Source organism: Polypterus senegalus, chromosome 12 (assembly GCF_016835505.1).
Source record: "Polypterus senegalus isolate Bchr_013 chromosome 12, ASM1683550v1, whole genome shotgun sequence".
NCBI lineage: Eukaryota > Metazoa > Chordata > Cladistia > Polypteriformes > Polypteridae > Polypterus > Polypterus senegalus.
The window spans coordinates 20,604,171-20,631,634 of NC_053165.1; positions in this window are offsets into that span (position 1 = coordinate 20,604,171).

Genomic DNA, 27,464 nt, shown 5'->3' on the forward strand with positions numbered 1-27,464 from the left:
ATATATATATATATATATATATATATATATATATATAGTGGTGTGAAAAACTATTTGCCCCCTTCCCGATTTCTTATTCTTTTGCATGTCTGTCACACAAAATGTTTCTGATCATCAAACACATTTAACCATTAGTCAAATATAACACAAGTAAACACAAAATGCAGTTTTTAAATGATGGTTTTTTTTATTTAGGTAGAAAAAAATCCAAACCTACATGGCCCTGTGTGAAAAAGTAATTGCCCCCTTGTTAAAAAATCGCCTAACTGTGGTGTATCACACCTGAGTTCAATTTCCGTAGCCACCCCCAGGCCTGATTACTGCCACACCTGTTTCAATCAAGAAATCCCTTCAATAGGAGCTGCCTGACACAGAGAAGTAGACCAAAAGCACCTCATAAGCTAGACACCATGCCAAGATCCAAAGAAATTCAGGAACAAATGAGAACAGAAGTAATTGAGATCTATCAGTCTGGTAAAGGTTATAAAGCCATTTCTAAAGCTTTGGGACTCCAGTGAACCACAGTGAGAGCCATTATCCACAAATGGCAAAAACATGGAACAGTGGTGAACCTTCCCAGGAGTGGCCGGCCGACCAAAATTACCCCAAGAGCGCAGAGACGACTCATCCGAGAGGTCACAAAAGACCCCAGGACGTCTAAAGAACTGCAGGCCTCACTTGCCTCAATTAAGGTCAGTGTTCATGACTCCACCATAAGAAAGAGACTGGGCAAAAACGGCCTGCATGGCAGATTCCCAAGACGCAAACCACTGTTAAGCAAAAAGAACATTAGGGCTCGTCTCAATTTTGCTAAGAAACATCTCAATGATTGCCAAGACTTTTGGGAAAATACCTTGTGGACTGATGAGACAAAAGTTGAACTTTTTGGAAGGCAAATGTCCCGTTACATCTGGCGTTAAAGGAACACAGCATTTCAGAAAAAGAACATCATACCAACAGTAAAATATGGTGGTGGTAGTGTGAAGGTCTGGGGTTGTTTTGCTGCTTCAGGACCTGGAAGGCTTGCTGTGATAGATGGAACCATGAATTCTACTGTCTACCAAAAAATCCTGAAGGAGAATGTCCGGCCATCTGTTCGTCAACTCAAGCTGAAGCGATCTTGGGTGCTGCAACAGGACAATGACCCAAAACACACCAGCAAATCCACCTCTGAATGGCTGAAGAAAAACAAAATGAAGACTTTGGAGTGGCCTAGTCAAAGTCCTGACCTGAATCCAGTTGAGATGCTATGGCATGACCTTAAAAAGGCGGTTCATGCTAGAAAACCTTCAAATAAAGCTGAATTACAACAATTCTGCAAAGATGAGTGGGCCAAAATTCCTCCAGAGTGCTGTAAAAGACTCATTGCAAGTTATCGCAAATGCTTGATTGCAGTTATTGCTGCTAAGGGTGGCCCAACCAGTTATTAGGTTCAGGGGGCAATTACTTTTTCACACAGGGCCATGTAGGTTTGGATTTTTTTTCTCCCAAAATAATAAAAACCATCATTTTAAAACTGCATTTTGTGTTTACTTGTGTTATATTTGACTAATGGTTAAATGTGTTTGATGATCAGAAACATTTTGTGTGACAAACATGCAAAAGAATAAGAAATCAGGAAGGGGCAAATAGTTTTTCACACCACTGTATATATATATATATATATATATATATATATATAGATAGATAGATATATATATATATATATATATATATATATATATATATATATATATATATATATATATATATACTGAGTATCAGAGGTGGGTAGTAACGAGTTACATTTACTTTGTTACATTTACTTGAGTAGCTTTTTCAAAAAAATAGTTTTACTGCACCATACTTTTTACTTTTACTTGCGTACATTTGTGAAGAAGAAATGCTATACTTACTCTGCTTCATTGGGCAACACTCAAATCGTTACTTTTTTTCCTTTAGATAAAGTCTGACAGACAATTTTCAATCTGCTTTGTGTATGCTGTCAAGTTGCGCACACGCCTTCCATTGCATTTCCAGCTCTGACGTGAGGTGTTGGATGTTCCCCAAATCAAGGCCCTGCAGCTCTGAGGACAGATGTTGCATTTTTTGTTTGAAAGCATTAACTGAGCTAATCATATTGACCATATTGGCTTGCAGCTGTAAATTAAGCTCATACAACATGTTGGTCAGATCGGAAAAAAAATGGCAAGTCTAGCAGCCATTGATCGTTATTAAGTTGCTTGTATTCTGCATGTTTAATGACAAGGAGAAACACCTTTTTCTCCGGCCAAGGGTCTTGAAATCTCAGCAGGAATTCCTCTCTAGCCATCTGCCTCAATGAAGGCATCTTTTATCATCTCTCCATCTTGGAAGGACTTCTTATGCTTAACGATCGAGTGACTCACCCGGAACGATGCTTTGGTGTGTCTGCCTTTGCTTTTGAATTCAGCCGAGTGAAAAATGACGGCTGTCCGATTAACTGCGATTTTAGTTTCCCTTTCTTAGATCGCTTTTCGGAAGGAAGTCAGTTTCGTAGTTTTTATGAACAGTTCGAAAGTGCCTTTCCACATTTTCCTTCTTTGGAATAGCAATGATAGTTTGACAGATCAGACAAACGCACTTCAATTGTGAAATTGTGAGTGAAAAAAATCCTCTTCCAATTCCAAATCAACCCATAAACAACCATTTTTTTTAAAAATCCCTTCTTTAGTCGATATAAATTGAAAGGCTAACTAGATCACTTAGATAGCCGGAGTTTTGCAGTAACTCGCGCGTTTTATCGTGCATGCGGGATGACCAGAGTGTTAGAAGAAAAGAGATCTCAGACTGGCCGCCCTGTATGTCAATCAAGTGACAAATGCCATAGGGAGGTGTGGCAGAAAAGTAATGAGACTGGCAACACTGCAAGCGATCTGGCAACATTGCGCTGTTGTCCTTGATAGAGCACGTGTATCAGTACCCTCCCATAGCTCAGTGCGAGTTTCAACTCCTTCCGTTAACTACGTGATTTTTGTGACTGCTATTAGCGAAGTTGTGTTTTTGGTTGTGCGTCACGCAAAATGGAACAGCGGAATTTGGAGCAACGTTGTGCCGTTAAACGGAAAGTGTGACGTTTGAAAAGTTAAAACAGGCCTATGGGGAACATTCTTTATCCCGAGCTCAAGTTTTTCGCTGGCACAAATCATTTTTGGAAGGCAGAAAACACGTTGAAGATGAACACCGTTCAGAGAGGACTTCAACTTCGAAAACCAATGAAAACATCGAATGTGTGAACACTCTTGTGAGATCAGACCGTCGTTTAACATTAAGAATGTTGAGTGAACAATTAAATTTGAACAGATTTACCGTTCATCAAATTTTGACTGAACATTTGCACATGCGAAAGGTCTGTGCCAAAATGGTGCCGAAAAACTGCCCTCTCCATAACAGAATTTTTGACCTCAAAAGGCATTCCTGTGGTTCCCCAGCCCCCTTATTCACCTGACCTCAGTCCGTGTGACTTTTTCCTTTTTCCTAAACTGAAAAATGTCCTCAGAGGACGTAATTTCGGGGCTTTAGAAAACATCCAAAAGAGTGTAACGGACATGCTGAAGACCATACCGGTTGAAGACTTCCAGCGCTGCTACCAACAGTGGGAACAACGTCTCCATCGGTGTGTAGCTGCCCAAGGGAACTACTTTGAAGGGGATAACATTGATGTTTGAAAAAAATAAAAACTTTGGTAAATAAAAAATCAGCCTCATTACTTTTCTGCCACACCTCGTATGATAGACTAACATTTAAAAAAAAAATTTTTGAATGCAACGCAATCTACCTGCACTCCCTTTCCGATCTACAGGTCGATCGCGATTGACGCATTGGGCACCCCTGCTATAGACCCTTATTATATCAGAAATTTTATTATCTCTGTTTTGGATGAAAATGTGACATTACATTATTTACTTGGACATCATTTCAAATTACATGGACTAAACAACATAAAAAGCAAATATTCTTTTGGGTGGACTTTACCTTTAAGTAATACAGGTATATACAAGTCCATTTGTAAATAAGAAAGTGCCCCTTCAATCTGCTTACTGAACTCAGTGTTGTGAGGATAGCAAAGTATGTATTAACAGAATAGTGAATAAAAATATTAAGTGAGAATCCTTGCAGAAAATAAAGACTATTAGGCACAATCTTCACCTTTTTAATGGGTCCTTACTTGTTTTCTTTTCTAGGCCATCTGACATCTGTATCACCCATGTTGTCTGTAAAGAGGAAAATGAAACAGAAAAAAAGCACACAAATGACAGATATTTTAATACAGACAATTGCATATCTTAAATTGTAATTTATTTCTTAGTTGTTTGTCTTGCAATCAAATAATACAACTAACTAGCATTAATGGATAAAAGCTTTTTCAAAGCAAAAAAAAAAAATGCCGGCCGTGAATGCATAAAGTACAGTCCTTTTCTGTCATTTCGCATTTTCAGATACTGCAAAGTATGTAACCTTAAAATTGTAAATGCAGACCAGTTCAACCTACTTGCTCTGAAGGGGATGCGAGTGCGCTACAGCTTACATGATTCGCGTTACAATGAGATACTCCTGTCAGAAACATACTAGTTTGGTTGTACCGAAGGCAGTAAAACACACCATTTGCCTGACAACTCACTTTGACATGCAATCAAAACTACTGGCCTAACATTCGGATGCTGGCACGCAAATTATAGCTGAATGTCTGAGAAAAGAAGAGAAGGAAGCAGAGCATCTCTCTTCCTAAATGCTAGGTCCAATCATTTGCTGTCAGCAAGGAAGAAACAAGTCTGTCTAGCAGGGTGTCAGCATGTAGCTGTGAGTGTCGTACAAATGGCGTCTCATCAAATTCCAAGTGACGACCTAATAGACAAGGTGCAGATAGTCTTGTCCATCAGCAAGAGGAAGTAAGTGTAATAGACCAGAAGTTTGACAGGATATTAGTCCTGAACTGAAGAGCAGCAAAGTCTCTGTGCCTTTCCTAGCTGAGGAGCAGATTTGACCCAAATCTCCTTTTATATTTACATCTGAAAAGTAATTAAATGATAGCAGATAGCATAACACAGCATACAATAGAGTTTGTGAACTATTCATTGAGAAGTCTAATGGGATGCAAAAGCCATTAATATTGTTTGGAAAGAAAATCTCCTTATGTTTAAAGACTGTCCTACATCTTTTAGCAGCCTTGATTAAAAGGAGACTTTGGATATCATGAATGAGCAAAGTTAACACAAATATACAGACATGACAAATACCAGAAACACTGCGTTTTTCAAAATTAGTTGCTTGGTCTGCCTGGAGCTTAATTATAAAATTTCTGTAAGACAATTGGACAACAATTTTCAAAGCACAACAACTTCATGTCTTTTTTTTTACATTAGGATAATGTTGTTGCAATAAGGATACTTGCTAGTGTGCTCTGATCTGTGTGGACATCACAAGTTAGTACTGCAAAATATTGGACCATGGAAGTCCAATTTAATGTTTCTCTAATGCAGAATTTCCCAAACCGTGGGCTGCAGCCAACCCCAAATGTAAGAGGTCCTGTCTATTGTTCCGACAATTGCGTTTGATTCAAAGCGGGTCCTTCACGGATGGATTACGGCCAATCCTGAAACCACATCGCCAAGCCCCACTCTGCTCATTGTGCTCGATTCACCAAGGAGGAAAAGAACTGAAGATCACACTTGATTCATCTAATGCTCTGGTGATCACACAGGATCCCCTTTGCATTGACGATCTCGCTTAATTCCTACAAAATGTGCTAAATTCACTGAGGGAGACCCTTCCCAGTGGGACACAAACACTTTGGCATGTGAAAAACTGGGTTGTAGCACCACAACGGTTGGGAAACACTGCTGTAATGCTTATCCAGCGTCATGCTGTTCAAAATCAGTGTATAATATGACATTTAAGTGATGAAAATGTTGCCTGGTATGCCCTACCTCCTGTGTTGTGCAGAAATGGGTGGGCTATTAAATTCAAAATGGTGTTCATATCACTAAGTCAGGTCTAAACCCAAAATCTCCTATACCCCCATCCTTTGCTTTAAATCAGCACCAAACTGCCTGATAACATGATTCAGTTTACATTTTAAACAAAAATTACCATTCATTTAAATAAATACATCTGCCTATTTGTGAAAATATTGTATGGTTATGAATGTTTCTGGTAATTAATCTGATTCTGTCTCCAGCAAAGTGTGATATATACAGTGTGGAAGTTGGCCCGGACACAGACAGGCAGACACGTTCATGTCACCCACAAACACGTTTATTTACAATATTTACAAGTAATTGCTACGGTCACACAGACCCAAATAATGGTCACTAAGACCCAAATTAGTGCACAAAACAAACCCCAAAGTCACAGTCCTGGCCACAATGCCTTTCTTCGGGCCGCCTCCACACTCCTCTCTGCCTTGTCCTTCTTCCACCCGACTCTAGCCTCGAATGATGGGAGATGGCCCCTTTTATAGAGTCCCCGAATGAGCCCCAGGTGTTCCCAGCATTCCTCTTCTGGCCACGCCCCAGCGTGGCGGAAGTGCCGGCTGTCCTCCCGGCAGCTCTCCGGTGGTGCAAAAACACAATTATGGGTTCAAATGTAATGATTTTATTCTGTCCAGTACCTTTACAAACCCTTCTATAATCCTCTTCACAGCACACAATAACAATAAAGATCTTCCTCCTTCACCAACCTACTCCACTTCCCCCAAGCAATTGTTGTCCTCGGCCTCCCAACTCTGACTCCCTGAGTGCTAGGATATCATACTTCCAGATCATGTGGAAGTACCACAAAGTAGGGGAGGGCAAGTCCCCGCAGCACCCTTGGAACCCAACAGGGCTGTCCCACGTGACTACAAATCCGAGCATGCCCTGCAGATGTCTGAATGGGTGCTGAAGCCCAGGGCAGGGATGTAGCACTGAACTCTGGGCCCTATACATAAGCAATCTCTGTGGGTCTCTTCCTCTCAATCCATGTCTGTCACACATAATTTTCACTTTTTGCTTCAAGGGCCCCTGGGTAATGATTGACCCTCCCTCCCCACCTCACTATGATGTCCATGCACAAGGAAGCATGTGTTGGGGAGCAAATAGTCTCTCAGTTCTTCTTTGTCTCTTAGTTGTATTGGTCTTCCAGTCTGGTAAGGGTCTTTTATAAAATCCCCACAGGATGCCAACATCCCTGTTGGTTTGTTGGCACCTTCTGACTATCTTTTGGTTGAGGCTGTGATCATCCTGCCTTTGTTCATGACCCAGTATTGGTTTGGCTTCTTGGCTGGGCAAGGGTCCTTAAACCATCCCAGCTGAATTGCCAGCCCACTCTTGCTATCCTTTACACCATATATCATATAATGTATATCATATTTGTTCATGACCCAGTATTGGTTCGGCTTCTTGGCCGGGCAAGGGTCCTTAAGCCATCCCAGCTGAGTTGCCAGCCCACTCTTGCTATCCTTTACACCATATATCGTATGTGGGGATTTTCTTATTCTGGCAAGTCGGGAGGTACTGGACAAAAAAAAAACCAAAGTGATTTCAAAGTGTTTATAAGTAATTTCTATGAACACAATTATATAAAGAAGTCAGCATCAATGAATTATTGCACTGAATACCTCATCCAGACAGGCCTGTATGTTTGTTTAAAGCCACTGTTTTCACAGCAATTGATTATTCTCTGTCCAAATTTACTTGTATTCAATGGTAGTGTGGAAGCCATTGAAACAAAGTGCAATTTAACTCAGTGCGTAAATTTTACTTACTGCATGTTCTTCGATGAGCAGACCAGACTGCTTATATATATTCTCTCTTTATAAATAAATCACTATATACACAATCAGGTTACCAAGGCAGCTTTAAACAATCATCCCAAAATAAGAAAATCTTTTATCCGTACTGCCTTTGCCTTCAAAAATGTATTGCATAAATCAACGCTGTCTAAAGCAGAATGCAAATTCACAGGAGACAGGTGTACTTTAATGCACCTCTTTTTATTTTGTAAATTCAGGGATGTCCCAATTCTCAAGAGATAACACATTCCATTTACCATCTGAAGAGTAGAAAATGAGACTGAGAGGAAAAAAGTGATATACTGACTCAGACTCATCCATGTTTTGATGCTTTTGACACAAGCGTGGGAGTAGGATCATCATTTTTAATGTTAACTTTTCAAGCATGTGGATTAGTTGGTAGGTCTTCTGGCTATTAAATACATTATTTGTCATACGGATATCCATCTTTTTATTTATTTTCAAAACCTCGTATGGCCTTGGGGAGATGAAAGGCCCTTATATCACCTGGCTTCTCTAGCACGGTCTACATGTTTTTACTTTCAATTTCTAAAGAAAATGGGGCTATTTTTATATTGATTATTTCTGAGACCCAATTTTCTTGTTAATCTGTGCATCACTTGCTCATGACCTATGCGGAGGAGCACCATAAGAAAATGAAGTGAAATGAAGTGAGATAGATTATGAAATGAATGAATGCCGGATAAAGGCAGCTATTGTTCTGAAACAAGTCTTGAGGCAGGTTATTAAAAAAATATGTAAAATGCAACTTTTATCTTCAAGGTTCAAGGTCATGTGCAACCACAAGCATCTCTGAAAGTTTCTTTTCCATTAGTAGTTCAGTGTGGAATACAGAGTTTACTGTATTACTGCTTATAGTACAGGCTGTGATCTGGGCACATGTGCAGTGTTTCTGTGTGTTAATCTCTGGACTGATGTTCTAAGTGTACAAAACAAACTACTGTCTGTGTGGAGTTTGAATGTTCTCCTCTTGTCTCTACAGGTTTTTCTTTGGGTACTTGTGTTTTCTTCACATATCTCAAACACATACAACTCTAAACTGGACCACTTTGCCTGAGTGTGCCATTGTTGGTTCCAGCATTGTCCCTACCGCTGCCAGTGCAGGTTCCAGCTCCTTGTGACTGTGATAATGGATTAAGTGAGCTCAATAAATGGTTTGTGCTTGGCACATTGTTTAAGCATTTGAACTTAGCTTTGAGCTCAAATCTACCCTGCTTTTGACACTGTATGACCATGAGCAAATCACTTCACCTGCTTGTGCTCCAATTGGAAAAATAAAAAAGAAATGTTACCATTTGCATCTCTCAAAAATGCCAAATAATTAAGTATAACATTAACATATAATATTTCTATAGATATGATAAGGCATTTATTGTCACTTTTTTAATGAAGCACTCCAAAATCAATAAACTGCACAAAAAAGGATTAAATGTCATTGTCAGCCACCCTGAATCTTAAAACAAGCATGACGCTCATGTCTTCTGAGCAGTTCAAAATTAACATAATTACATTTCTCAAAAATGTAGTAAGTTGCTTTGAATAAAAGCATTAGCCAAATAATAAAGTATAACATTAACATGTAACATTTCTATAGATATGATAAGACATTTGTTGTCACATTTTTAATGCTGAAGGTGCCAGTATACCAGTTCATTATACCCACAGCATAGTAAAAGAGCATCATAACCATTGTTGACGAATTGTGAGATGTTATCCAGACTGGAGTACAGAATGAAAGGGCCTCCAATTTAAATTATGTCTATCAATAAGCGCGTTTACATGCACACACAAAACCAGGATACGGTTAAGGAAGAAACCTGGCTTCCTAAACAAGTCTGTTATCATGCATGAGTTCCACTTATGGAGTTGTCCCTTCACAATACACGCTGACATCATTAAAATGTGCAAGAAAGGAGTAAAAGATCACTGACAGCCGCAGTGAATTCACAAACAAGCATGGAGCCTATGTGAGCAGTTTTGGGAACATGAATTTTGTAAGTAACTTAGTTACATTACTCATCAAAAAAGTTACTTTTGTACAGTTGTAAAGAACAGCACGCATTGGCTGGCAGCCCGCCAAGATAGACTCCATTCCCTTAATCAGCCAGGAGGCCAATATAATGTAGATATCAGTGGAGGCTCCGTTTTAAAGCTGTATGCTCCCTGAACCACTAGATGGCAGCATCCCTAGGCTTCAGTACCCATTCAGATACCCTCAGGGAATGCTGGGAACTGTAATGCATTGTGCCAGCCCTGCTGGTGTCCATGAGTGCTACCAGAGGGTGTTGTAGGGAGTTATGCTCCCTACTTTATGGGGCTTCCAAATGACCCAGAAGTACTTCATTCTGGGTGTGCCCTGGCATTGTACTCCTGGGTCGAAGATAAAAGAAGTCACTCGACCTCATCCAGGCGAGTTGGAGTCGGATGTGGGGAATGGACAGAGCTTGCCTGAGATGTGTGGAGGAGAAGAAACAAGTAAAGATAGAGAGAGAGAGATAGGGAGAATATCTGCTGTTTATGCCACTTTTGGAGCCTTTGTGGAAGGTATTAGTGTAAATAAACCTTTTTATTATACTGGGACTTGTGTCTGGGGTTTGGAGTGCTGTAATGCCCCCTAGTGGTCACACTTTATATGTAGATACTTATTATAAAAAAGTAATATGTTAAAAACAGTGTGTTACTTTTTCTTCATTTGTATGTAAAACTGCACATTTTACTGGCCAGCATGTTATTAAATCCTAAACCCATATATTAACCTTCGTGAAACTGACCAGAAACACCGTACATAATCATTTTGTTGCGTTTTATAAATACATTAGCCATCAGGACAGTGAGGAGGGTCCCGCCCAGCTCTCTACTCCGGACGTCATTCTTCCCCTCGGCCCGCAGCCTCTGTCTCAGATTAGCGTGAATATATCGTTCCTGCAAGCAAACTTTGATTCTTAGTGCAACGAGAGAAGTCGCAAAATTAACCAGAATGTTCAAGCAAATTATAGAAAAAAAAAGATCTAAATCCGTTAAGTAGTTCTCTCGTTCGCTAACTAAGTGGAGTTAAGGTTACACCCTGAGGCAGACGCGTCAATGAGAAGGGCCCAGCCCCTCTCCCCCCTGCCCGATGAGTCTCTCTCGAATTCGAGCTAATAAATCGGTTCCGCAAGTGAACTATGATACTTAGCGCAATGAGAAAGTCGCAATATTAACCAGAATGTTCAAGCAAATTATAGAAAAAAAAGATCTAAATCCATTAAGTAGTTCTCTCATTCGCTAACTAAGTGGAGTTAAGGTTACGCCCCGAGGCAGACATGTCAATGAGGAGGGCCCACAGACCGATGAGTCTCTCTCGGATTCGAGCTAATAAATTGGTACCGCAAGTGAACTATGATACTTAGTGCGATGAGAAAGTCGCAAGATTAACTGGAATGTTCAAGCAAATTATAGAAAAAAATCTGATCTAAATCCGTTAAGTAGTTTTCTCGTGAAAAGCGAACAGACATACAAACGGGTCTAAAAAACTATCAGAAATTTTGTGCTTGGACCACGAAATTTTTTAAGCCATTTTTTAGCAAGCACCTGTGGGCCAAAGGGTAACCTACATTCCAAATTTCAAGTCCCAAGTCCTCTTGGTTCGCAAGATTTTGTGAAGAGTGAGTCAGTGGTATTTGGCATTTATATATATAGATCTTTCATGTTTTGTAAAGTAAATAACATCTATGACTGAATTAAACAAGAATTGCATTAGGTTACTTGTTAATTTTAAAAGTGATCTGACTACGTAACATATTACTTTTAATGCCTTACTGCTCCCAAGATTGTATGGTTGAGCAGCACAATTGTTCCGTATGTTCAGCTCATCAATATAAATTTAGTGATTGCTGAAATATTCAAAGAGACCTCTTTAACCAGGACAGTAAATGATGCAATTGGTAATGCATTTATTTGCCTCAGGACGTTTATCTTTGTGGATGCTTTCACCTTCTTGGCTGCTGGATGCATGTGCAAAGCAAAGACGGTTGGTCACAGGCGTGTGCAGACTAGAAAATTAAAAAATGTAACCCGGTTAAGGGTTTATATGACCAAATAAGTACAATAAATCTATGTGTATTAACCTGGTTTCTCAAACATGAATATTCCAGTTTCTCCAAACATGGCATTTTCAAAACCCTGTTTCTGTGAATAACCGGGTTATTGAAACGCACGCAAATGCATTCATTATAAATTGGTGTGGAGCAGATTTTAGGCATTACAGGCTTTGTGTCCCTTGAGTTAAGTTTTTAATGCTCTTTTGAGATTGTTATTTATTTGTCTTTTTATAATTTTGTGTCATTTTGTTAGCAATCATACACGTTTGTAGGGGTAAAAATTGTAGTGATGCGACACCACAAAGGAGCTGCCTGTACGATGGTCATATACTTCAGCATATGACTTCATGCCAGCCATTTTTGCTCATTATAAAGGCAGGTCTGGAAGAAGGACAAGATCTCCAACTCTTACAATTACCAGAGGTCAAGCTTACTCACTCATGCACTGTGCTATCTATCTAGGACCATGGTTTCAATTCAGAGTGCTGTCTTCTTAGAATTCATCAGTACATCCAATGCTTTTACTCCAAATCAAGTCATTCAGGCAAAGAAGAAGAGCCAAGACATCAGGCAGAATCGAGATCTTGTCCAAGATCCTGTTGCACTAGAGACTCTTGTTTGATGAGGTTGTTATGCTGCCATCAAAAATTTTTGCTTTGAGTGTAAAAATCTGCATTAAAAGTCAAACTACATACTGTTCTTAAGTTATGTTTTTCCTCTAGCAGCTGTTCTGAGGTGTGCGTTGTTATGTGTTTTGGGCTAATGTTATGAATCTGTGTTTTGGAAATTGGTTTTGGTTATTTTTCCTGAGCTCAATAAATTTTATCTTAAAATCGAATCATTTTATAAACACCTTGAGGTATAGATATTTCACTTTCACTTTCATTTTGCTCTAATAGTTTGTATTAGAGAATTTGTTTGTATTATTCATTGTTCTGCATTTATACCACAATGCCATCTTGGATCACCATGGCCACTGCCATGTTGTGCCTTTATTGCTTGGAGGCGATTGCAGGTTGCTAGGGGCTGCTCCCCAAAGTCACATTGAGTGACGACACAGTGCAACGGTATATAAATTCAACTACATTGAAGGAAACCAGATTTTGGAAACGTTAAATCTTTGTTTCAGTGTAGTTTCTTTCATTCTTAATATTGGGCAAAAAGATTTTTCCTGTGTTTCTTGACATTAGATTTTCGGATTTCATTTCAGTTTTGCTATCTCAGTATGGTGTGTTCTTTCCTTTTGACCTTTTGAATGTTTCCTGACTTTGTTTTCTTTCTTATCCATCTCCAGGTCCCTCTGACCACAGGGACTTGAACAGCTAGCACAAGGCTGTTGTAACGATCGACTCACTCTCTAAAACCGGCAGCTACACCACCAAGACCCGTGGCCTGGCAAGTTGAGGATGTTAGACCCAACAAGCCATACTTCTTCCAAAGAAACTTCCTCCAATCGACGATCAAAAATAAGCCAAAAAACAAACCATGTGTAAAATAATAAAGTGAGTATACAATGATAAAAACTGAAATGAGCAAACTCCAAACAATATAAATATCATACCCCAACCAACCCCGACATAACTTTCAACCCCAAAAGTGTCCGGCAGAAAGTAATAATAAGAAAAGGTGCAGCACGAACTTAATATACAAAACAAACCATCCCTTGACCCCACACTGGACGTGAACACACTAAGATACACAGAAAATGCACGTTAAAGTCCAGAAGATTTAACGGAAAATGGATAATGTTTATGAACCTGATTCAGCTGGAAAAATTGTACTACAGAAATTACACGGATGAAAATGATGGCTTGCTCCTCTCCCCAAACAACAAGAAACAGTCTCACCGTGCTTATCCTCGGTACGTGGCTGTCACACATGTGTGATTAGGAGGCAGCTGAATGGACCAAGTAGAGGGAATTACCTGCCAGGCCAGGGGGTGGCGGGGTGCTCTACACCTATTTCTTTTATCTCTGCAGACCAGATACGGGAAAACCTGCCTGATTTAACGTCACTCCCGGTTTCGTTGCCCAGAAAAACGTCACTTTCGATTCCGGTGCCCACAAAGATGTCACTTCCAGTTCTGACCAGATGACATCACTTCTGGTTGCCAACCTATAAAGACTCCACATGCCAAAACCTGATTAATTTAGTCTTGGAACTCAAACCAACCACATCTCTCTTGTTTTTCAATATCCTTTTGCAGTCAGGGACAATATACTGGTGGCTGTCCCAAACTTTTTGTGTGTTGAGACTACTTCTTTTACAGTGGTGTAATCCAGAATCCCAGGGTTTTGTGAAGCAAAGATGTTGTTGTTGGGTGTTGAAAGTGGCAGGTAGACAAAGGGGTGAATGATTTGGATCGGTGTGTTCTCCTGTCTCTGTAGTGAGTTGGCGGTCTAGTAGTACGGGATTTTTTTTTCCTTGTTTCTTTCCATTTAAATAGCGAATGACCGGAGGCAGGTGATGAGATTTACAGGACCAATTATCATGAGGGACCACGGATCCACAGTGTTATCCTTCTCCTTTTGTTTCCAGGGGAGCATATTTACATACACACAGACCATGTAAACAGGACAACACAACAAAAGACGGGACTCAGCACAAAATATATTTACAACATTAATCACGTAGCACCGCTTCACTGTGATGTAAAAAAAATAAAAAATTCAGGGAGTGCATGCTCTCTCCAAAAAACAGTGATGGCCTCATGCATAAAACATTGTAAGACTCCATGGTAAAATTTTGCTTGTACTAGAAAAGTAAAAAGATCACTCACACCAAATAAATGTATAAAACCCTAAATATACCAAGACCCATGCCAAATTTCTTTATAAGTCTCAAATCAACTTAAAACTACCATATATACCCCTGCGGACTTGATTTTACAGTATAATTTCTGGTATTTTATAATGCCGGTCATATAAGTCGAATGTGGAAAACTCAACGCTATTGGTCCAAGAGAAGATATGCTAACGCCCACCTGAGAGAGTAACCATGGAGCACACGGCCTTTTTTTTTCTATGAATTGTGTCTATTTGACCACACGGTAATACCCGAACCATTCCGAAGCAACGTTTGCACTGATTTCTGGTTTTTTGTATCTCACACCCTCATACACCTTTATCGATTGAGCATCCCTCATCTACGATGGAGCGTTCGATCAGAAGAAAACATGAAGCTTGTTTTAAATTAAACATCGTTAAAGAAGCAAGAGAAATTGGTAACTACGCTGCAGCAACAAAATTCGATGTGTCTGAGAAAGTGATGCAAGATTGGAGGAGGCAAGAAGATGCAAAAAAAAAAAAAGAAAATCTAGTGTCGTATTTTTGAACGGGCGTATAAGTCGGGGTCTGATTTTATGATAGATTTTTCGGGTTTCAAGACTCTACTTAAATGTGAGTATATACGGTATACACTTATGCCCACGCTTTTAGCTGCTCCCTGTCATCTTCTAAAAGTAGTCAAGTGTGGCTTTAAAAAAAATGCCCGTTTTGAACATTCCAGACATAATCACCATATACACTTGGCTATGTTCTAGAGTCGAGTCTTTACTTTCAAACCTGCAAGAATACAGAAAACAATACTGTAATGAATGTGAGCTGGAGGTATTACTGACATTTGGCAGAGTTTAGGGAGTGGTCTCGAGGGCCTGCTCCTCTTACTAAAATAAAATTATTGAGTCTGGGGGGTGCTTACGTGGATCCCCTTGGGTTTGCTCTGGTTTCTTCCCACAGTCCAAAGACATGCAGGTGACCTGAGGATGCCAAGTCACTATGTCACAAGTCAGTATGATTGCTGCGATGGGCTGCCACCCAGTCCAGGGGTTGCTCCTGTGCCCATTGCTTGTTAAGTGAAACAGATGTGTTGCTGGTACTTTAGCTGTAGGAATTATCCATCCATCCATTGTCAAACCCACTGAATCTGAAGAGGGTCACGGGGGTCTGCTGGAGCCAATCCCAGCCAACACAGGGCACAAGGCAGGAACCAATCCTGGGCAGGGTGCCAACCCACCGCAGGACACACACAAACACACCCACACACACTAGGGCCAATTTAGAATCACCAATCCACCTAACCTGCATGTCTTTGGATTGTGGGAGGAAACCCACGCAGACACGGGGAGAACACGCAAACTCCACGCATAGAGGACTCAGGAAGTGAACCCAGGTCTCCTAACTGCGAGGCAGCAGCGCTACCACTGCGCCACCGTGCCGCCCTGTAGGAATTATGCTTCATGAAAGTAAAGGTAAAGATGGAAAGATAAACCTCTGAATGGCTTTGATGACATTGAAGAACCAAGTACTGCCACTGGGGTGAACATAGTAATCTATAACACTTTAAAGAAGCCAAATGTGCTGTATACTTTAACCACAGTATTACAAAGAATAGTAGGTTTAACAGAGCCTCAGCCAAGAACAAACTATTTGTTTTAAATATAGTGATTGCTATTAACTAAGAAAAGAAATCTGATCAGCCAAGAAAGATGGCCCATAATTTCTCAGCCTATGCAAAAATCCAATAAAACTGCTGTTAGTACCTTTTCCGCTTCGATTTGGCATTCATGCTAGGAACTGGAATCCTTTTTTCTTTCATCTTGAAAATGCTTTCAAAAGATAACCCTGCAGATGGCTGTCATAGAGCTCCTAAGGCATATCAGCAATATTAAATCTTTTATTTTTTTCAGCCGATTCCAAGGTTTATTTTTTTCACCATGCCCTTTCAAGAAACTTTAGCAAAACAGTATCAACTGGTCTTCTTATCTGGCAGTACAAGAGCTTTTACATCTGATTCACTGACCAAAGCTGGTCCTGGTCATGGGCAAACATTTTATATGATTTGAAAATCACTGTAAGTAAAAGTATTGTATGTTAAATGTTAGTGAACTGCACAAAGTGACCCTGTAGAAACAAAACTGCACTAGAGTCAGCCAACCAGCAATTTTATGTATTGTTTCCTTCTGTCTCTAGTTCTCTGTTATTTCTGATTCTGCTTTATTTTCCAAACATTATACAGAGCCTGTTTCTTCCATTGTTCCACTACATGATGATAGTACACAGTAGCCTACCCTGGCAGCACTGGAGCCACACTTGTACAGATTCTATCTGCACAAACTCATTCACACACTCATGTTAATTCAGTCTGGGATGTCACACTAAATGGATTGGAAAAAAAAGTAGAGTTTGCCTTCATATTGTGTACATGATTGCTGTTTATTTATTAATCTATTCAGACCTATAGGGTGATCCAGATCTGATTATGCAATTTTCATTACTCTATAACTTATTAAGTTTATTACATAGAAAATCACCCGAAAAATCCCGGACCATCGAGAAGTGTGCGAACTGACGACATGAAGAATTGTCTTAGCGCCGAACTGGAATCGTCCCCGCATAAATCAAAGTCATCCAGACGATCTGGATCTGCATAATTAGATCTGGACCACCCTGTATAAATGCTTGGGGGTTCATTTGAACATTAAACTGGATTAGACTGGCAAAAAGGCCCAGATCAAGCTCTTCTTTTGAATCCTGGTTCAGGTCCTCCCTGATCAAGGCCTTTCTTGCCCGGTTACTCAGTTTGGCTGGATGTTCAGCCTTGGTGGTTCCAAACATTTTCCATTTCACAATCATTAACGCCACCGTGTTACTCAAAACATTAGAAATGGTTTTATATCCTTACCCTGATGTATTCTTCACCACAGTTTGATTGTGGATGTCTACAGAGACTTCCTTGGACTTCATGACTTGGTTTTTGTTCTGATATGCAGTGTGAATTGTTTGACAAATACACGAGTGTGGGCCTTTCTAAATTATGTCCAGTCAATTCAGTTTGCTACATATGGATTCCAATCAAGTGCTAGAAACACCACATGAGGAATTAACCCTAAAAGGATGCACCTGACCACAATTTGAAAGGGTATGAATGCTCATTTAAATGAGAGATAATGGTGGTTGATTTTTATTTAATCTGCAAGCTTTTCTGAAAACATGTTTTCACTATATCATTATGGTTTACTGAGTGTAGATTAACTGGCAAAAAAAGAAACTGTATCCATTTAAAATTATAACTACAACACAATAAAATGTGCAGAAAGTGAAGGGGTCTAAATACTTTCTGAATTCACAGTCCATTTCAATCCAGGATTCTATGATACTGTACGTAGGAAATCTAAACAATATTTATGGTACAACAGGCCTGTTGTGGCTCATTAAGTAGTACAACGTACCATGCAGGACATGTAGCGCATGCACACAGAAGGTAATGCTTGGTAAACGTCACAGTTGGGCTTTTCTTTAGTAATATCCCTCCCATAGTTCAATGCTTCATCAATAAAATCCCAGACAGACTTATCATATATACTCGCGTTTAAGTTCTCCCACGGATAAGCCGAGACTTGATTTTACCATATAATTTCCAGTATTTTATAATGTCAGTCGTATAAGTCAAATGTGGAAAACTCACACTATTGGTCCAAGAGATTATGATATGCTAACGCCCACCTGAGAGAGTAACCACGGAGCACATGGCCTTTTTTTTCTATGTATTGTGCCTACGTGACCACATGGTAATACCCAAACTATTCTTTATCGTAAGAGTGTCCCTTATCTACGATGGAGCATTCGATCAGATGAAAATATTAAATTAAAAGTCGTTGAAGTAGCGAAAGAAATTAATAACTGAGCTGCTATAACAAAATTCGAAGTGTCTGAGAAACTGATGCGAGATTGGAGGAAGCAAGAAGATGTAAAAAAAAAAATAATTAAGTGTTGCATTTTTGAACGGGCATATAAATCGGGGTCTGATTTTATGATCGATTTTTTGAGTTTTACGACCCGACTTATATGCGAGTATATACGGTAAATATGCAGCTCATTTTTTCTTTCAATTGTAAAATAGGAAATCACAGCATATGTTACAATGAATCAATCAATTTCTTTTAACAAATAAACAAAAGCTACAGACCATCAGCTCCTGGTTGCCAGACCTCAGATATTGTTACCCCATTGACTGCATTAGAACAACCTAATCTTGAAAGATGTCACTTTATCTTGTCAAATAGGGTCCTATGTGACCCCCTTTCTCCCACATATTTTTTATTATGAGGACTTTACTAAAATGCCTTTAAATCCTATGCACTTAGTACTTTGTGGTCACTTTAGCATTTCCTCCACCCCCAATCTTATCTATAACCTCAGGCAAATAGACAAAGTGAAAGAACAGGCAGGTGAAGGAGCTACACATTTAATTAATTATTTATGAAAAGCAGTGTGTCCAAATTATAAGCATAATGAAAGTAGTGTGAAGAAAAGTACCATTACATCCTAAGCAACAGTGCATCTTGCATCCATAAGAACAAAGGAAATTGGACAAACAAGAAGAGACCATTCAGCCAATCAAGCCTGTTTGTTTGGCTAATAGCTATTAGCTAAGCTTTCCCAATGTCTCATCCAGATTCTTCTTAAAAGTTCTCAAGGTTTCTGCTTCAACTCCATGTCCTGGTGGTTCCCACAATCCCACAACTCTTTGCATAAAGAAATGCTTCCTGGTTTCAGTTTTAAATGCACTTCCCCTTAATTTCCATTGATGTCTGTAAATACTGTATGTGATTTACCCTTAAGTTGAAAGAAGTTGCTGGATCAAATTTATCAATGCCTTTAAGGATTTTAAATACCTGGATTACATCCCCACACAGTCTCATCTACTCCAGACAAACCAGGTTCCAATTTCTGAGTCTATCAGAACAGGACATGTCCCCATAGCACAGACAGAGGGTGCAAAAAGTGTCTTTGGTCAGATCAAGGGGTCAGACAGGGCTCCGTTTTATTTGTTTATTTTCTTATTTTTCTCTTTGTGTTTATCCCACTCTGATGTAACTATTTTGTTAATAAGACAACACCTTTTATTTTAATTTGGTCTCCTTCATATTCACCCATATATATATATATATATATATATATATATATATATATATATATATATTGTCACAGATGTCCGGGGACACTGCCCGGCCGGGATGCCTGGATAGTCCCCGACTTGGACAATGTTACTCCTCGGCCACGAGAGGGCAGCTGCCCAGGGCTATTTGGGGGCCACAGGGACAGAGCTGGGACGCAATTTATGAGAGGATGTGGCCACTGCCAGGGGGCGTCCGGACAGTTAGAGAAGCCTGGTTGGCATCACTTCTGCCTTACTTCAGTAATTCCGAGGACACCCGGAGTGCTTCCAGGTGCTTTCCTGACACTTCCTCCACACCAGGAAGTGACGTCAAGGGGAGCACCTGGGGCTCATCCGGGTCATAATAAAAGGGGAAGCCTCCCTCCAGTAGACGAACCAGAGTTGGGAGGAAGAAGACAAAGCTTGTGAGGAGGAGGAAGGAGGTTGAAAGAGAGAAAGAGAAAGAAGAAGAAGAAGACAGTGGAGAGAGTTGGTGTGAGAACATTGTGGTGCAGTGAAAAAAGAAATAAAAGAAGTGTGTTTTGGACATCCTGGTGTCGGTCTGTCTGTATCTGGGGGTACGCTTTCCACTATATATATATATACACGTAGGTAGTAGTGGACTTATATAGCTTTTAATCCAAGAACTAGAGCATCTTGTTAATCAGAGGTCCATCTGTCTATAAAGGTTTTCAGACGCATCTACCTGCAATCAATAGGCATGTCCATTACTGCTTTTGTGTGTGGAGAAGCCTCTCAAAGCCATGGGTTTATGCTTTCAAGTTAGGAGAAATAGCTATATTATGTCAGTTAGCCAATAAAAGGTGTCATTTTGTCTGACTTCTCATTGCATCCACAATGGCTATCACGGTACAACACCCTACAACTATAAATAGATAAGCTAGCACTGTTATGCTTTAGCTAGGGTCTCATGTTTTTTGTTTGCATCCTGTTTTTGTTGTCTTTTCAATATTATTTTGTATATTTTGTTATTAGCTCTGTTTTTAATTTTGCCTTTTCTTTGTTATATTTACAGTATGTGATATGTTTGTTTGATTAATAGTGGGTATTAACTACTTTGACATTTTGTATCATATTAATATAGGATGTTTTAGTTTTGCCCTGTCAACTCAAGTCATAGGGCCACCTGATAATACAACTAGGGGATTGGGAAAGTGCAAGCAGACATATCAGACTGTAGCAATCATGAGGGTGCAAAGATTTACACAATGTGAAGGCAGCAATTTATTTATTTTATTATGGGGACCCCAAGAATACACTCAGCCATTACCTGTCACTCACACAAAGAGACACTGATAAAGAGGCTCAATGAACTGATAAATAATAAAAGTATAATAAAAATAATAATGTATATATTAAGCAAATAATGAAGAAAAAAAATAACGATCTTAAACATAAAACGTGTATGAAAAAGTCCTCCCCAGTAATGTAATTATTTATATACACCACAAAAATGAAACCTAACGAAACACTGAGCACTAGAAATAAACAATCCACACTTACAACATAGTCTGAAACACAGTCCAGTCCAACAGGATGATGGTGAGAATGAATTGAGAGGCCAAGTGAACAGTTTCCTGAACATTTCCTTTACGCATGTTTTGTCCTACCATGTTCCAGATGCTGTGTGAAGAATCACAGAAGTTGGGACCGCTCCCTAGACAAAGACATTTACCAACTCAGATGAAATCACATGAACAAACAGGCAGAGGACAAGCACGTACATCCAGAATTAAACTGTAATCCAAGGGTGATTATAGTTGCAATCCAATAGTTAGCATGGCATAGAAACAGGTATACACAGATGATCATGATCACCTTGGCCTCTTCTTGCCTTCTTTTTAAATGGACAGCTTAATTATCTTTCTTCCTAGCAACCATGCGCTCACTGAATCAGCCCAATGTGTGGAGTTTACATTTTCTCCTCATGCCTGCTCTGCGTTAGGTTTTTATCTTAGGTGTGGATGTGTGTGGTATTGTGCCAAGAGAGTGACTGGCATCCAATCCAGAGGAGATGCCTGCCCGATGCTGCCGGAATAAACTCTTGCCCCTGTGATAGTGAACTGGATTAGGCAGGTCTGATAATGAATTAATATAAATTCTTCATCTATGTTGTGGAATATGGCCAGCCATTCATCCCGGCCAATACCCACAGGCCGCCAGGTGGAGCCCTCCCTGCAGCATGGAGGTGCCCTGAATGCCAGCAGGGAATTATGGATATTGGAGTTTTCCTTTACAGCCCTGCTGGATACCACAGGGGCCGCTAGAAGGCGCTGCAGGGAGGAACAGCGTTTATTTACCCTATGCCCCAGAAGTGCGTCCGAGTCACATGGACAAGAGGAATGACTTGCTTCCTGGGTGCAGAAAAGGACTTTTAATCTGACCTGGAAGTGATAGGAGATCACATGGACTGGGGATTGGTACACTTTCGGGTCAGGGAGGATAAAAGGATTGTGGGAGCTCCCAGACGGCGAGCTGAACTGGGTGGAAAGGTGGCAACGCGCCTGGGAGTGGAGGATTGTATTATTGAGTACTTGTATTGTATATTAATGAGTATTGTGGAGAGGAGGGTGCTTGGTGCATTGTGCAGGATAAATATAGTCTACTTTTGGACTTTTATCTGGTGTGTGGCGTCTTGGACAAGGGTTCAAGGTAGTGATAGCGCCCCCAATTTGTCACAATGTTCATATTGAAATGTTTCTTCTAGATGAGAGCAATATTGCCACCGTTAACACACCCCATGATGGTTTTATCTTTCTCAAAAAAATGCTCACTGTAAACCAAAAGTTTCTTGGGGGAGTTTTTATGTTATTGATTGATGAACTTGAAATATCTCCAGACCATCTAGGTGATATTACATTATTTAAGGTTCTAATTGTAACTTGGCAGAGGAAAACACAACTATAGTTTATACAAATCATAGATAAAATAAATCTCTTGGATCCTCAGTTCTTAGGAAAAGACCAGTAGCAGTGTATCTGACACAGGTGAAAAAACCACGACTCTGCCTTTTGATCATTCCAGGATATTCTTTGGCCAGCGTTCATGATTTTGACAGACTGCAAACAAATTCTGAATATGGGTCTATTAAAAGTGTTACCCCAAGGGGATATCTAGGATATTCTTTGGCCAGCGTTCATGAATTTGACAGAATACACACAAATTCTGATACTGGGTCTATTAAAAGTGTTACCCCAAAGGAATATCTTTGTTAAATAGAAAATGCCTACCACTGTTCACTTGTCACTTTTAACAGTGAACCATTTGGTTTTTAGAATATTACACCTGACTGTCACTTAATCTCAATTGACATAAAAACACTAGATGTTTATGCTCAATTAAAAGGTTAATCTGGAGATCCCAATAGTACAACCTCAAAACTAAGATACATCTATAATATAGCATTATAAATCAATATGATTGAGAATGATGGTATAGTTCTGAGTGAAAACAAAAAGCACAGACGTTTTTCACAATGTAAGTCATAGAGGGATCAATAGGATACTTATGATACAGGATGGTGATTTGTAGTGTCTCTTGAGCAGTGGCAGCTCACAGTATACACGTTATGGATTAACAATATCTCTGGCCTCTGTTTTCTTTTATTAAGTCAGTTTTTTGTTACCTTTTGTTGATTATTTTTGTGCTTTTTTGTTATTAATGTTTTGCCTGTTCCTTTCTGTCATTTTCATTTAATTTGTTTTGGGTTTTTAATTATTGGGGTATTGTTTTTAGTGTTCACTCTGTTACTTATGCTCCATGTTTACAGTATATTCGACACTCAGCTCACTTATGCTCAGTTTAGAACTCAGGTCATAGGCCTTACTTGTGTTGGTTGTCCACCATCCCTGGATTCCCTAAATTCAGTATTCCGGTAAGTACTAATTTTTTGGTTCCCAGGCTTCAAAATTTTGCTCTTGAAGGTTCATTTTCTTTACGTCTACCTTCTGAAGTTAAAACTTTATGGATTTTCAATTTTTCTGTGGAATCCGTTTCTGCTTAAAAACTATTAAATTATTGAGAATCCATTGTTTTTTGTTACTGTGAGCCATGAGCTTCTCCCTGCATTTCTGAGTTCATGTGCTTGGATCATTTTAGCCTGTGCAGGTTGCAAAGCCTGCTTCTCAAGTTTGAAGTCAGGTTTACGTTGGTTCTTGGCATCATATAGGCTTTGAGGTCTAATTATGGAGGCAACACCTCTTTTGGATTTTGGGAGCTATGCATTTCACATAAATGCATAAAGTTCAGGGTCATATATTTGTAGCAGACATGCAATGGATTGAGAAAATATTTTGACCATTGCAGTTCTAGAAACCACCTGAATGGGGTATCACAATTATAGATAGATAGATAGATAGATAGATAGATAGATAGATAGATAGATAGATAGATAGATAGATAGATAGATAGATAGATAGATAGATAGATAGATAGATAGATAGATACTTTATTAATCCCAAGGGGAAATTCACATACTTCAGCAATAGCATACTGATAAAAAAAAATATTAAATTAAAGAGTGATAAAAATGCAAGTAAAACAGACAATAACTTTGTATAATGTTAACGTTACCCCCCTGGTGGAACTGAAGAGTTGCATAGTGTAGGGGAGGAACGATCTCCTCAGTGTGTCAGTGGAGCAGGACGGTGACAGTAGTCTGTCGCTGAAGCTGCTCCTCTGTCTGGAGATGATCCTGCTCAGTGGATGCAGTGGATTCTCCATGATTGACAGGAGTCTGCTCAGCGCCCGTCGCTCTGCCATGGATGTCAAACTGTTCTTCTCCATGCCTACAATAGAGCCTGCCTTCCTCACCAGTTTGTCCAGGCGTGAGGCGTCCTTCTTCTTTATGCTACCTCCCCAGCACACCACCGCGTAGAAGAGGGCGCTCGCCACAACCGTCTGATAGAACATCTGCAGCGTCTTATTGTGTCTGATATAACGGGCATTCAGAAAGTATTCAGACCCCTTCACTTTCTGCACACTTTATTGTGATGTAGACTTACTTTAAAATTGATAAATTTGCCCATTTTTCACCAATAATCTACTCCCAATAACCCATAATTACAAAGTGATAATATGTTTTCAGAAAGGTTTTCTCATTTATTAAAAATCAAAAATTGAAACCTTTCATTCACATAAATATCCAGACCCTGGATATGAACATTGTGACAAATTGGGGGCGCTATCACTACCTTGAACCCTTGTCCAAGACGCCACACACCAGATAAAAGTCCACAAGTAGACTATATTTATTCTGCACAGTGCACCAAGCACCATCCTCTCCACAATACTCATTAATATACAATACAAGTACTCAATAATACAATCCTCCACTCCCAGGCACGTTGCCACCCTTCCACCCAGCTCAGCTCGCCGTCTGGGAGCTCCCACAATCCTTTTATTCTCCCTGACCCGAAAGTGAACCAATCTCCTGTCCATGTGATCTCCTATTGTTGTTAATTCGGTATTTTGTAGAAGCCCCTTTGGCAGCAATTACTGCTTCAAGTCATCTTGGGTAAGTCTCTACAGGCCTCACACACCTTGACCTGAGCAGTTTATCACGTTCTTCTTGGCTCTGTTCATTTACATGGGAAGCATCTATAAACGGCAATCTTCAGGTCTCATTACAGATGTTCTGTGGGATTTAAGTCTAGACTTTGGTTGGGCCACTCAAGTACAATCAGAGACTTGTTATGAAGCTACACAAGTGTTTTCTTAGTTGTACGAGGTGTGATCAAAAATTATGGTGAATGTTGATGCAGAGCACCACCCAGGAGCATCCATCCATTTTCCAACCCGCTGAATCCGAACACAGGGTCATGGGGTGTGCTGGAGCCAATCCCAGCCAACACAGGGCACAAGGCAGGAACCGATCCTGGTTCAGGGTGCCAACCCACCGCAGATCCAGGAGCAACGCAAAACAATTCAATGCAGGTTCTGACATGTCCATCCTAAAGTCTAGTTTGTGACAAGTTTCAATTTGTCATTTGTGAGCCACTGTTGAGTTCAAGTGTGGTTTTCAAGTTTGTCGTTAATAATGGATATCGAGCAACGCATGAACATGAAATTTTGTTTCAAATTGCAAAAAGCTCAGGAAACACATCAGATGTTAAAATCGGTTTATGGTGACACTGCACCAACAATTAAAATTGTTTACAAGTGGTTTGATCGATTTCGTAATGGATCTGACTCGGTTGAAGACGAGAAAAGATCAGGACGTCCTTCAACATCAATAAACGAGGAAAATGTTGAAACGGTTACATTTTTTCATTATGACAACGCTCCTTGTCACACATCCCTTCTAGTACAACAATTTCTGTCGAATAAAAACATTACGCTGTGTCCGCATCCACCTTATTCGCCAGATCTGGCACCGTGTGACTTCTGGCTGTTCCCTAAAATGACCATGAAAGGCAAACAATTTCAATCTATTGAGGACATCCAGGCAGCCGCGACAGCCCAGCTAAAGACACTCTCGAAAGAAAACTTCTAGAACTCCTTCGCAAAGTGGCAGGAGCGTTGGGATAAGTGCATTCGAAGTGGAGGAGAGTATTTTGAGGGTGACTAGTAGTTGTAAATCTTTTACTGAAATAAACGTTTCTTTTTTTAAAACATTCACCATATTTTTTGATTGCACCTCGTTTGCTTCAGGTCATTGTCACGCCGAAAGATGAATTGTTGCCCCAGTCTGAAGTGCATTGTACTATTTGGACAAGTTTTAGTCCAAGTACTGATCATGAATGTAGAGCCTCACAGAATTCTCTGAAGGTTTTTGAAAGCAAAACTACACCAACGTCACTGGAATAAAAGCTTTGTTCACTGAGTAAATGCAACCTTTTAACGATCTGCGTTGTTACAATTAAATAATCATGGCCCACACAAAACCAAGAAGAATGCAGCTGATAGCGTACTCCAGACCATGAGCTGCCTTTAGCCTAAATGAAACACACAAATTGATGCACCCTAAATTAACAAGTAAAAAAAAACATAACAGGTCTAGCAATGCATTTGAGGGAGTACATGGAGGAAGGGATTACGGAATAGTTGGCAGCCTGAGAAGAGTGTAATGATGGATTTATCATCTATTATGACAGACTTCCTTTGAAATCCTACAATTCTTTATCTGCAGCAGGGGTCCATGAAACAAAGAGAGCAGATGACAACCAACTAAAAAAGAGATGATCTCCCACCGGCTACTTGAATTGTAACATGACTCACAAAGTCTGCTTTGCCTTTCATCATAAAAACTGTAAATTGCCTGTAAATCTCTCCCTTTCTTGCTCTGGTCCCCCTATTAAGGCAGGCGCTAAATTAAAAGCCTGAAAAGGGATAACGGACATGCACTGTAATATGTATGCATGCAAACAGCTCTTAGCTGACCTTAAGCTATTACTGTATTTAATAGGCCTTTAATGGATCATACAGTCACTTCCACACAAAGATAATAAATGCTCTTGTTCATTTTTTGGTGTAATAAAAGCCTGACCCGATGGATAGCCATTGACTATTTATCCAAGCCCTTGCTGCTTCAGTATCTTTTGCTGGGTCGATATCTTGTTACCACTCAGAAATCAATTACCTCAATAAAGCTCAGAGAAAAGAAGAGAGGTTCATTT